This window comes from Protobothrops mucrosquamatus, unplaced genomic scaffold (assembly GCF_001527695.2).
Source record: "Protobothrops mucrosquamatus isolate PMUCROS unplaced genomic scaffold, P.Mucros_1.0 scaffold4, whole genome shotgun sequence".
Taxonomy (NCBI): Eukaryota; Metazoa; Chordata; class Lepidosauria; order Squamata; family Viperidae; genus Protobothrops; species Protobothrops mucrosquamatus.
The window spans coordinates 645,963-654,378 of record NW_015386391.1 but is presented as its reverse complement, the minus strand read 5'-3'; positions in this window follow the sequence as shown (position 1 = coordinate 654,378).

Below are 8,416 nucleotides of genomic sequence, written 5' to 3'. Positions count from 1 at the left end.
ATCGGCGCGCAGGGCAGCGGCGGCAGCGCCGCGCATGTTAAGCAGGGGCCCTTAAAGGCGCAGCGGCAGCCCTCCCGCACAGCGCACCGGAGGGGGGTCGGCGGGGGATGCGGCCCGGGCCTCTCCTCTCCCCCGTCCCCGCCCGCCTTGGCCCTCCCCTGCCAGGTAGGCTAGGCAGGGAAAGGCCCGCCGCAGGGGTCCTCGGAAAGGGAACCGGAGCCCCCCCCCCGTCCGTATTCTTCCGGATTCCAGAGGAGCGAGCCCCCTTCCCTTGCTCGGCTCCATCCCACCCATCCGAGACGCAACTGCGATGGCAACTGGAAGCAGAGCCCTTAACCCTCCTTCCTCCCTGCTGACCTACGGCCCAGGGATCTCGGCCTGGGCTTCCCACCCCCCTCCTGCTCTCTGAGCCTGCCCAGCTTCCCAGGATCAGCCAAGGTCGAGAGCGGCTGTCCCTCGCCTGGGCCGGAGCAGGGCTTCCCCCAGGGGCCGCTTTCCTGGCAGCTGTGAGGCATCTGCTACTTCCGGGACCCCCTTCTTCCCTCTTCCCCACAGCTGCGAGGCATCCTGGGGCCAACTAGACCCCACCCTGGTGAAGCCCAGGCCAGGCCAGCCTGCAAAGGCCCTCGCCCTCAAAGAAAGTCCCTAGAAATTTTCATTTCTAAAAGAGCGAACTCTTAGATATCATCCTGGCAGGGTGCCAGCAGCTGTCCTGGAAGTGCAGCTCCCAAACCCGCTAGCCTCAAGATCCTCACTCAGGGGCTGCAAGTGAAACGAGATTCAGAGGCACTTCGACTTTTTGCCACCTCTAACCTCAGATGAAAACTGAATCAAGCGTGGCAGAAGAAGCAGGGCCACCTGCACGGTTCTGTTGCATGAAACTGTCCGGAGAATAATTTGCCTTTCAGAACGTCTCCCATGACCTGGGCAGGGCCAGTCTGCCCACCCTATCCTCTGCATCCCCCTCCCCCTTCAGCTTTCAACTCAAAGAAATGCCTCTCAGAACAGAACCCCCCCCCCAAAAGATCCATCAAAAACGCTAGAAAGCAAGAGGCCGTGAGTTCAAGTCCACCTCAGCCATGAAAGCCGGCTGGGTGAGTTTGGGACAATCCCTCTCTCTCAGCCCAGCTCCCCCAAAGGGTTGTTGTGGGGAAAATGGGAGGAGGAAGTTGGGTTACATAGGTGCACCGTCTTGAGTTATTTGTCAAAGTAATAAAGGCAGGATACAAATAAATAAATAGAAATAAAAACATTTAAAAAGCCTCCAGCCCAGATAGGTTTGTCTTTGGGGCCATTATTAGCCATGCTAGCTCTGCTTCTTAATCAGGAATTGTGGGGTTCCTAGCCCAGCCCCAAACCACAACATTTAGCAACATGGACACTTTTTCTTCTTCCTCTGTAGACCTGGCAGTGCTCCAATCTGTGGCTGCAGGAGGTTGAGAGTCCTCCTCCCCTTAGCCAGACCTTTGAGCGGCACGGGGAGGAGCCAGGATCTGTACCTGAGCCCCACCCCCAGTGGGAGCTTCCCATAAGACAGGGATATTCTTCCCCACACTGGGCACAACGGTTTTGCAGCCACATCCAGAGGGTGGGGATTTGAGCCCAGGGCTCCCTGGAGCTACACTTCTCCAAAACCTTATGGCAGCCCCCATCCTCATTCCAAACAAGTGCTACCAAATATACTGGCTACTGTGACAGAAAGGAAGCATAGTAAATCTTCACTAATGTACCTCTAGTCCACTTCATATCACCATTTTTGCCTGGTGGCTGAACGTGCCCACCGGAATGCCGCTCAAAGGTTGCATCTGCCCCTTCTTTAATCATGACACCGCATCACAAGAATTGCCACCATCAATCCAACACCAGCCGAGAGCACGCCCCAAACTGCACCAGGAATCTCAGCAATGGACCTTCTGGCTTTGGGTAAGCAAGGGGGGGGGAGTGACTCTCCAGGATCCGATCAACTGATTTGTAAATGGGTTTTGGAGGGTCCTGCTCTAAATGTCCCCGGACAAGCAATACAATCCAAACTGGGTGGACCCCTGCACCACATTAAGCCTTGTTGCAGCTCATTTCGCTTCGCTTAGAGAGCGACACAAGCTCCCCCCATGATGTTGTAAACTAGGACGACAGTTTGGCCTGTTCTGTGAACTGCAGTAGGCCACTTTCTATCCCAGAAACCAAACTGAGCCAACTGGCTTAGTAGGATGTGGTGTTCAACGTCTCCCGACAAGTAGAAGAGCGTAATTCCGAGTGATGCAGGAGCTCCTTTCTCAGTCATTCAAAGCAGGGCCCACCATGCCCAGCCCTGGCACCTGGCTGTTCTACCTCCCTGTCAGAGAACAGGTTACCAAGAAAGGACCAGGGAAACTGAGGCAATAAAAGTTGGAAGTAACACCATCTGCAGAGAAAAGCCCCGGAGGGAGAGGAGGGGATCCAGCTGGTTGGGGGGTCCGGCTCTCAGTCCTCCAAAGCACTGGCACAGCGACCTTAGGGCCTCAACAGGGGCCGAAAGAGCCTTATGGGAGACCCAGTCCACCAGCCGCAGAGTCAGTGCAAATGGGGAACTGGTCACCTCTGGGAGCCAACAGTCAGCCGTTCCAAGAGGCCCCAGGAAACCCCTTCTGAGCTCAGGGGAAAGTGGTGAACTGCAGGGGACACAATCTAGCCCCACATCAGTAGCATTTAAACGGACATCCCAAGTCAGATTTCCTTTCAGTGAAGCCTCCACCTATGCTGGGGAGGGGGGCTCCTAGCCCACCCTTCCAGAGCCAGGAACAGCCCAGAGGAGTGAACCCCGCCTCTCCAGGATCTCCTGCCTGTTTCCCTTGATTTTCCTTCCAGGCCCGAGGATGCCAAGTCTAGAAAAATCCTGGTGCTCTGCTGCCTGGACTCCCTGCAGCAGAGGGGGAGAGGCAAGCTGTTCCTTCAGCCCCCCCTACGCTGGGTCCCCTTTCAAGAAGGAAGGTAATACAACAGATTTCTGAATGGCTGTTCCCTCCCCCTCCCACCCACTCACTTCTTAGCCAATCAGCCAGCAAACTGGAATCCCAGCAGCAGAGATTTCTTAAAGGCACCGTTGAAGGCTGACCAAGTTCCCTTTCCAGGCTTTTCAGTTGCTTTCCAAAATGATCCCAGTGTGCCTCTTTCCCCAGTTCTGCAGCCCTTCTTCCCACACAAATGCCCCGATGGCAGGCAAAGCCACGAGGCCAACCTGGGAAGCCAGCCACGTCACCTGGAGGAGAGCGTGCGCACGGGCATGTCTGCCTGGGATACTACCAGGACAGAAGCTTCCCCGGTCACTTCGGACTCTCTCGATGTGTGGGACAGGCCTTCGGAATTGAGTGCATGGAGGCCCCCCCAGGAGGAAGACTGCTGACCTAGGAAATCCTCATCTGGACAGATAATGGCTTCATATAATCCATCTCCTGTAGCCACCCAGTGTTTGCTCGAATAGACCAGCACGCTGCCCCCCCCCCACGAAGAGAGGGTGTGATGCAGAAAGAGTTACTGCTGTGGGCAACCTGTATTGCCCTTTGGCACAGAGGGAAGCTGGAGAACTAAATCCAAACTGCAGGCTTCCTCATCTAGGAATTGAATCAGGGCTCAAAGACCCCCCCCCCGTTATGATCTGCCCCAGGCCCTCCCGTCTCCCTGCTCCCCACAGCCGCTGCGCTTTACCAGGAATTGCCGAGAGTGGAAATGGTGGCAGGGCTGCACGTGGCTGTGCTCCGGGGCAGAGGGTGTTCCCTCCATTTCAGGAGAGCAGCCACATCCTGAGGCCTGAAGGTGACCACGCCAGGACCAAAGGGGGGGAAGGGTGGCCCAGCCCTTGCAGCTGGAGGGGAAGCAGAGAGGAAGCCAGGAGGCCCCCCTCGGCTCCATGCCTGCCCCCAAAAGTCCCTCTCCCTCTTCCTGGGATACAGAGCTGGTCTCCCCTGCTGCTGCCCCGAAGATCCAGCGAGAGCCGCCAGGCGCTGGAGCCACGAGGACAGGATGGAGCTCCTATCTGAACCCACGTGGGACTGGAGGCCCCCAATCCCCCCAAAAGCCTCCTCTGCCATTCCTGCAGCCAACCTGGCTCCACGCAGACGGCAGCTGGGTTGCTAGGCAGCAGCAGGAAGATGTCAGGAGAGGAAAGGAGCCCACGTGAAATCGGCTGCGCTCGTGGCCCAAACCTGGGCTCCCCCCTCCACTGCAAGGAGGCTGTTGCACCGCCCATCACCCCCCCCCCCCTTTTTGACACTCAGGAGGCTGCCGGACACTCCCAGATAACAGCTGACCTTCCAGCATCGCTGAACTGCAAGCTGTGCCCACAATCAAACAAGGGAAGCTCTGAGCAGGCAATTCGGGGGCAGAAGCAGGATGCAGATACGCCCTCATCCTCCACCATCTCCCCCCCCCCAAAAAAAGCTTGACACTGCTGACTTCCAGAACCAGCCTGTCAAAAGACTCCAGGAGTGGGGTTGATGTGGAAACCTTCGTGCAAGATAAACAGCGGGGGGGGGGGGCTTTTAGTTGAGCTTGCTTTGTTTCCTAAGTTTTAGAGCCTCATTTTTTTCTTTAGAGGGGACCCCCTGATGGTTTAAGGGGAAGAGAAAAGCAGGCTGCCCCAAGAGGTCTTAAGCACAACTGGACCCCAAAAAGAAATTAGATTTCCCCCCCCCAACAATTATCCTGCCCCCTCTGAATCCAACTGAGCCCTTTTGCAACCTCTTTCTCATTCCCGGGAGACCCCATGATTCCACAGGAGGCCACGCCCTGCTCCCCTTCCTGGGTTTGCCCCCAGCTGCTTCTCTGCAGCATTGAGACCCTCACCTTGGGCAAGATGTTGCTGACACCCACCACCAGACTGCAGACGTGTCCGGGCAGCTCAGTCCTGCTCTGGGTCACTCTCACCAACTGTGGCACCGGTTCTGCATCTGGGCCCCCCGTTGCTCTTCCCTGGAATATTGAAAAAGCAATGAACTCCGGAGAACAGAGAAAAAGGGGCTTCCATTTTGAAAAGCAACAGACCTTTCCCGCTCTGGCTGCACCTTGGATTGTGGAACTCCTCAGGAGCAAGGGGGAAAAGCTTCAGGCCCCCCCATCTGGCAAGGACTCAACTCCTGGGGGCTATGCACCCCCAGGACTATGCATCCCAAGGTTAGCCCTGGCTGCATCAGCAGAATCCCCCCCAGGCTCACAACCATCCTGAGGAGGCACAAGGAAGGGGGGGAGAAGCCCCTTTTCGCTAATACCCCCTGCAACTCCACTACTACAATGGTGGCGACTAAGGTGGTTTTAAAAGCTTGGAAGATTATATGTACACTTGCCTAAGATTTATGCTGATTAGCAGTGCAGAGAACTACGACACATTTGCTAATCCTTCCTTCTGGAGTCACTTTTTCTCAAATCTGCCCCTCTGGGTGCCTAAGCTGTTGACCAGGCTACAAGCATCCACCTGCCAATTCCGTCTGCTGTTGCCATGAGGATGGGAGACGTGCTCTTTCCTCTTTCAAAAAATAAGCACTGAAAATCACAGACATTAATTTTCCAGGCTTGGCCAATTAAAACACAGCTTGTTAAGAAGGCCTCAAGGTCAGCATGAAAGGGAACCAGAGCACAGCCCTGCAAGTGACCAGCGGGATCTCTTCTCGGCCTTGGACTTTTAGAAGAAACTGAGAAAGTCAGGAGATGATGGAGGCAGGAGGGGGGGAGGAAAGGGGGGCTGTGGGGAGGAGCTACTCTAATGCCCAAACTGAGGACCCGCCAGGGGTCTAGGGGAGCCTCAAATCAGGGCAGGGGGATGAAAGGGCTGCAGGGCCTTGGATCCCCCCAGGGCGAGCAGGGGATCTGCCACTGGCTGGAGAAAGGCATTCAAGCAAGGGGGCTCCTGCAGCTTCTCATTGGACACCCGTGGACAGAGTGCTTCCCACGTGTTTCTGTCCAGCTCAGCAGCCAAAAGGGAAGGGCAGAGCAGGCCATCCTGTCAATAGAGCCAAAGGCAGGTTTGGGGCTTGGGGCGAAAGGGCTTGGCCCCCGTGTGGGCCAAATGCAGTTCCTCATCACTGGTACAACTAATTAGGTATCCAGGGAGCTATAAGAGGTGCTGAAGGAAAGCACAGGTGAGCCCCTCCTTAAGGGGGTCCCTCGGTCTCACCTGCAGCGGCTGGCCCTCTTGGCCCCCTGGGTCGGCAGCATCATGGATCTTGGAGGGGCCCCCAGGCCCCAGATGGGCAGATCCATCCTGCTGGCAGGTGGAGAGCACGCTCAGCTCATAGCACTCCTGGATGTCTGGGAGACAGACCGAAAGACGCCTTGAGAGGCCAGCTCAGAAGACCCCTCCTGCCCTGCCCCCTGGCAGAGGAGCCCCCCCACCCTCGAAGGACCTCTGAATATGCCAGGATGCCATTCGGGCAGGCTGCATTGAGGGAAACACAGCCAGGTTTCCCCAGAACTTTTGCAGTCCAGCAACAAGCAAGCCTGTAAGCTGATGCCCCCCAAATGCTTCTTCTCCCTCCCCAGGGTGGGAAGAGCGGACCCTCCCAAATGCCATTCCCAGAGGTTGCCACACCTCCCTGCAGCCCCTCAGCAGAATCCAGGCATCTGGCTCTCTAACAGGCTGGTCGAAGGAAGAACGGGCTGCCAGCCATCCCTGTGGGGCTATGGGCTCACCTTCCTCGCTGAGGGAGTCAGGCAAGAGGAGCCAGGTGGTCTCACCTGCTCAGCCAAAAAGCAGCTCTGCTCCACAGAGAACCCCGAGCGTAGCCAGCGGGGGGGGGGGGCAAACGCGGCCCCCGAGAGTGAGAAGGCTCTCCAGTGCCCCCACCCTCTTTTTATCTTGCCTCCTTCCTATTAGGCTGCACAAGATGCCCAGAGGCTGCACAATGTCCTCTGAAGAGACTCCTGTCTTTGTGGGATACAGTTCTGGGGAGGCCTGAACATCACCCCCCCCAAGCAGGTTTAAGGGAGCCTAAACCTAGAGGCACCCCCAGGAGGGGCATAGCCTGCGCGCTCGGCTGTTGCCAGCCACCCTTACCCAGCAGGGCCTGGAAAAGCTCACTCTGAAATACACGGACCACTTTCTCGACTGAGGCTCGCAGAGGCTGTTCCGCCGGGGACTGCAGAATCCCCCGATAGCGGGCCAGGATTGCCACAGCTCGCTGGGTGTCTGCAAGGCAAGAGCAAAGCTTGAGGGAGGCCGGGGCCTGTATCCACCAAGCTCCCCCTCCCCAGGACACAGGGCTCCTCTCCGCACAGGCAGGTTCCTGCAGCTGGCAGACGGCAGTTCTTGTCTCTCCGTTTTCTAGCATGGGTCAGGATCCAGGATCCACATTCACACAATCTAGGCAAGGAGGCAAGAAATCTCCTTTGGAGTGAGCCCAAGTTCTCGCAGAGATGGAAGTTGCTGCCAAGCTTCAGCTGTGCTTCCAGTCCCGTTTTGTCACCCCCTCACCCAAGGACTACCCCTGCGTACTCTGCCTGCAACCCCAGACCTACGAGACCCCCAGCAATCCCAGGGGCCTGTAAATGGACCCCCAAACAGTTCAGTAGAATATCCAGCCAGGTGTTCTGTTTCAAGCTCTTGGCTCAGGACCGCCTTCAGACTCAAGGTTGGAAGGCATTCCAGGGCAGAAGGAAAAGGTAAGAGGGTTTTCAAGAGAAAAGTGCCATTCCTAAGGACTAGAAGCACAACTTTTCTACAGCCAAGAAGGTTCTAAGTGGGGCCTTCCTCCCCAGGGGGATCTCACCTGGGAGGACAAAGGCCCGGCTGCAGACCCTCCTCCAGCTGGCCCGATCTCAGGGGAGGGGATGGAAAAGGAGCAAAGATCCACACCTGTGGCGTCTCCCTGGAGATTCGGTCGCCAGGAGCCCCTCAGGTCCGACTCCCCTCCGAGACCCCTCCCAAAGCTCCAGTTGCTGCCCGGAAAACTTTTAATGCCTCCGGAACTCCTGCTGGGAAGTCCCCCTCCCCTGTCCCCCCCCACCCGGAAAAGAGGAGAAAGTTCCTGCACAGCCGGTCCGAGTCCCGCGTCCGGAAAGGCCGCTGCTGCTGGGGCCCCCTAAGGGGGGGGGAACTCGGCGGCCTTGAAGCGCCTTCGGAGCAGCCCCGGATCGCGCTGGTCCCGCGGGCGGCGGCGGCAGCCCCTCGGCCCCCGCCCCCTCCCCTCGGCCCCCGCCCCTTACCCGTCCGGGTGCTCATCGAGCCGGGCTGCGCGTCCCCGGAGGAAGGCGGGCGAGGGTTGGGCCGGGCCGGGCCGCCCTGGCCGGAGGAAGGGCGGGAAGTGCGGCGCCGAAGGGGCCGCCTCCAACTTTCTGGGCGGGCGGACTCGCCTCTGGCCGACCGGGAAGCGGCCGCAGGAAGCGGTTTCCAGCCGCTCGGCAGCCGGAGCTCCCCCTCTCGATCCTGAGGACTAGAAACGCCGCACTCCGG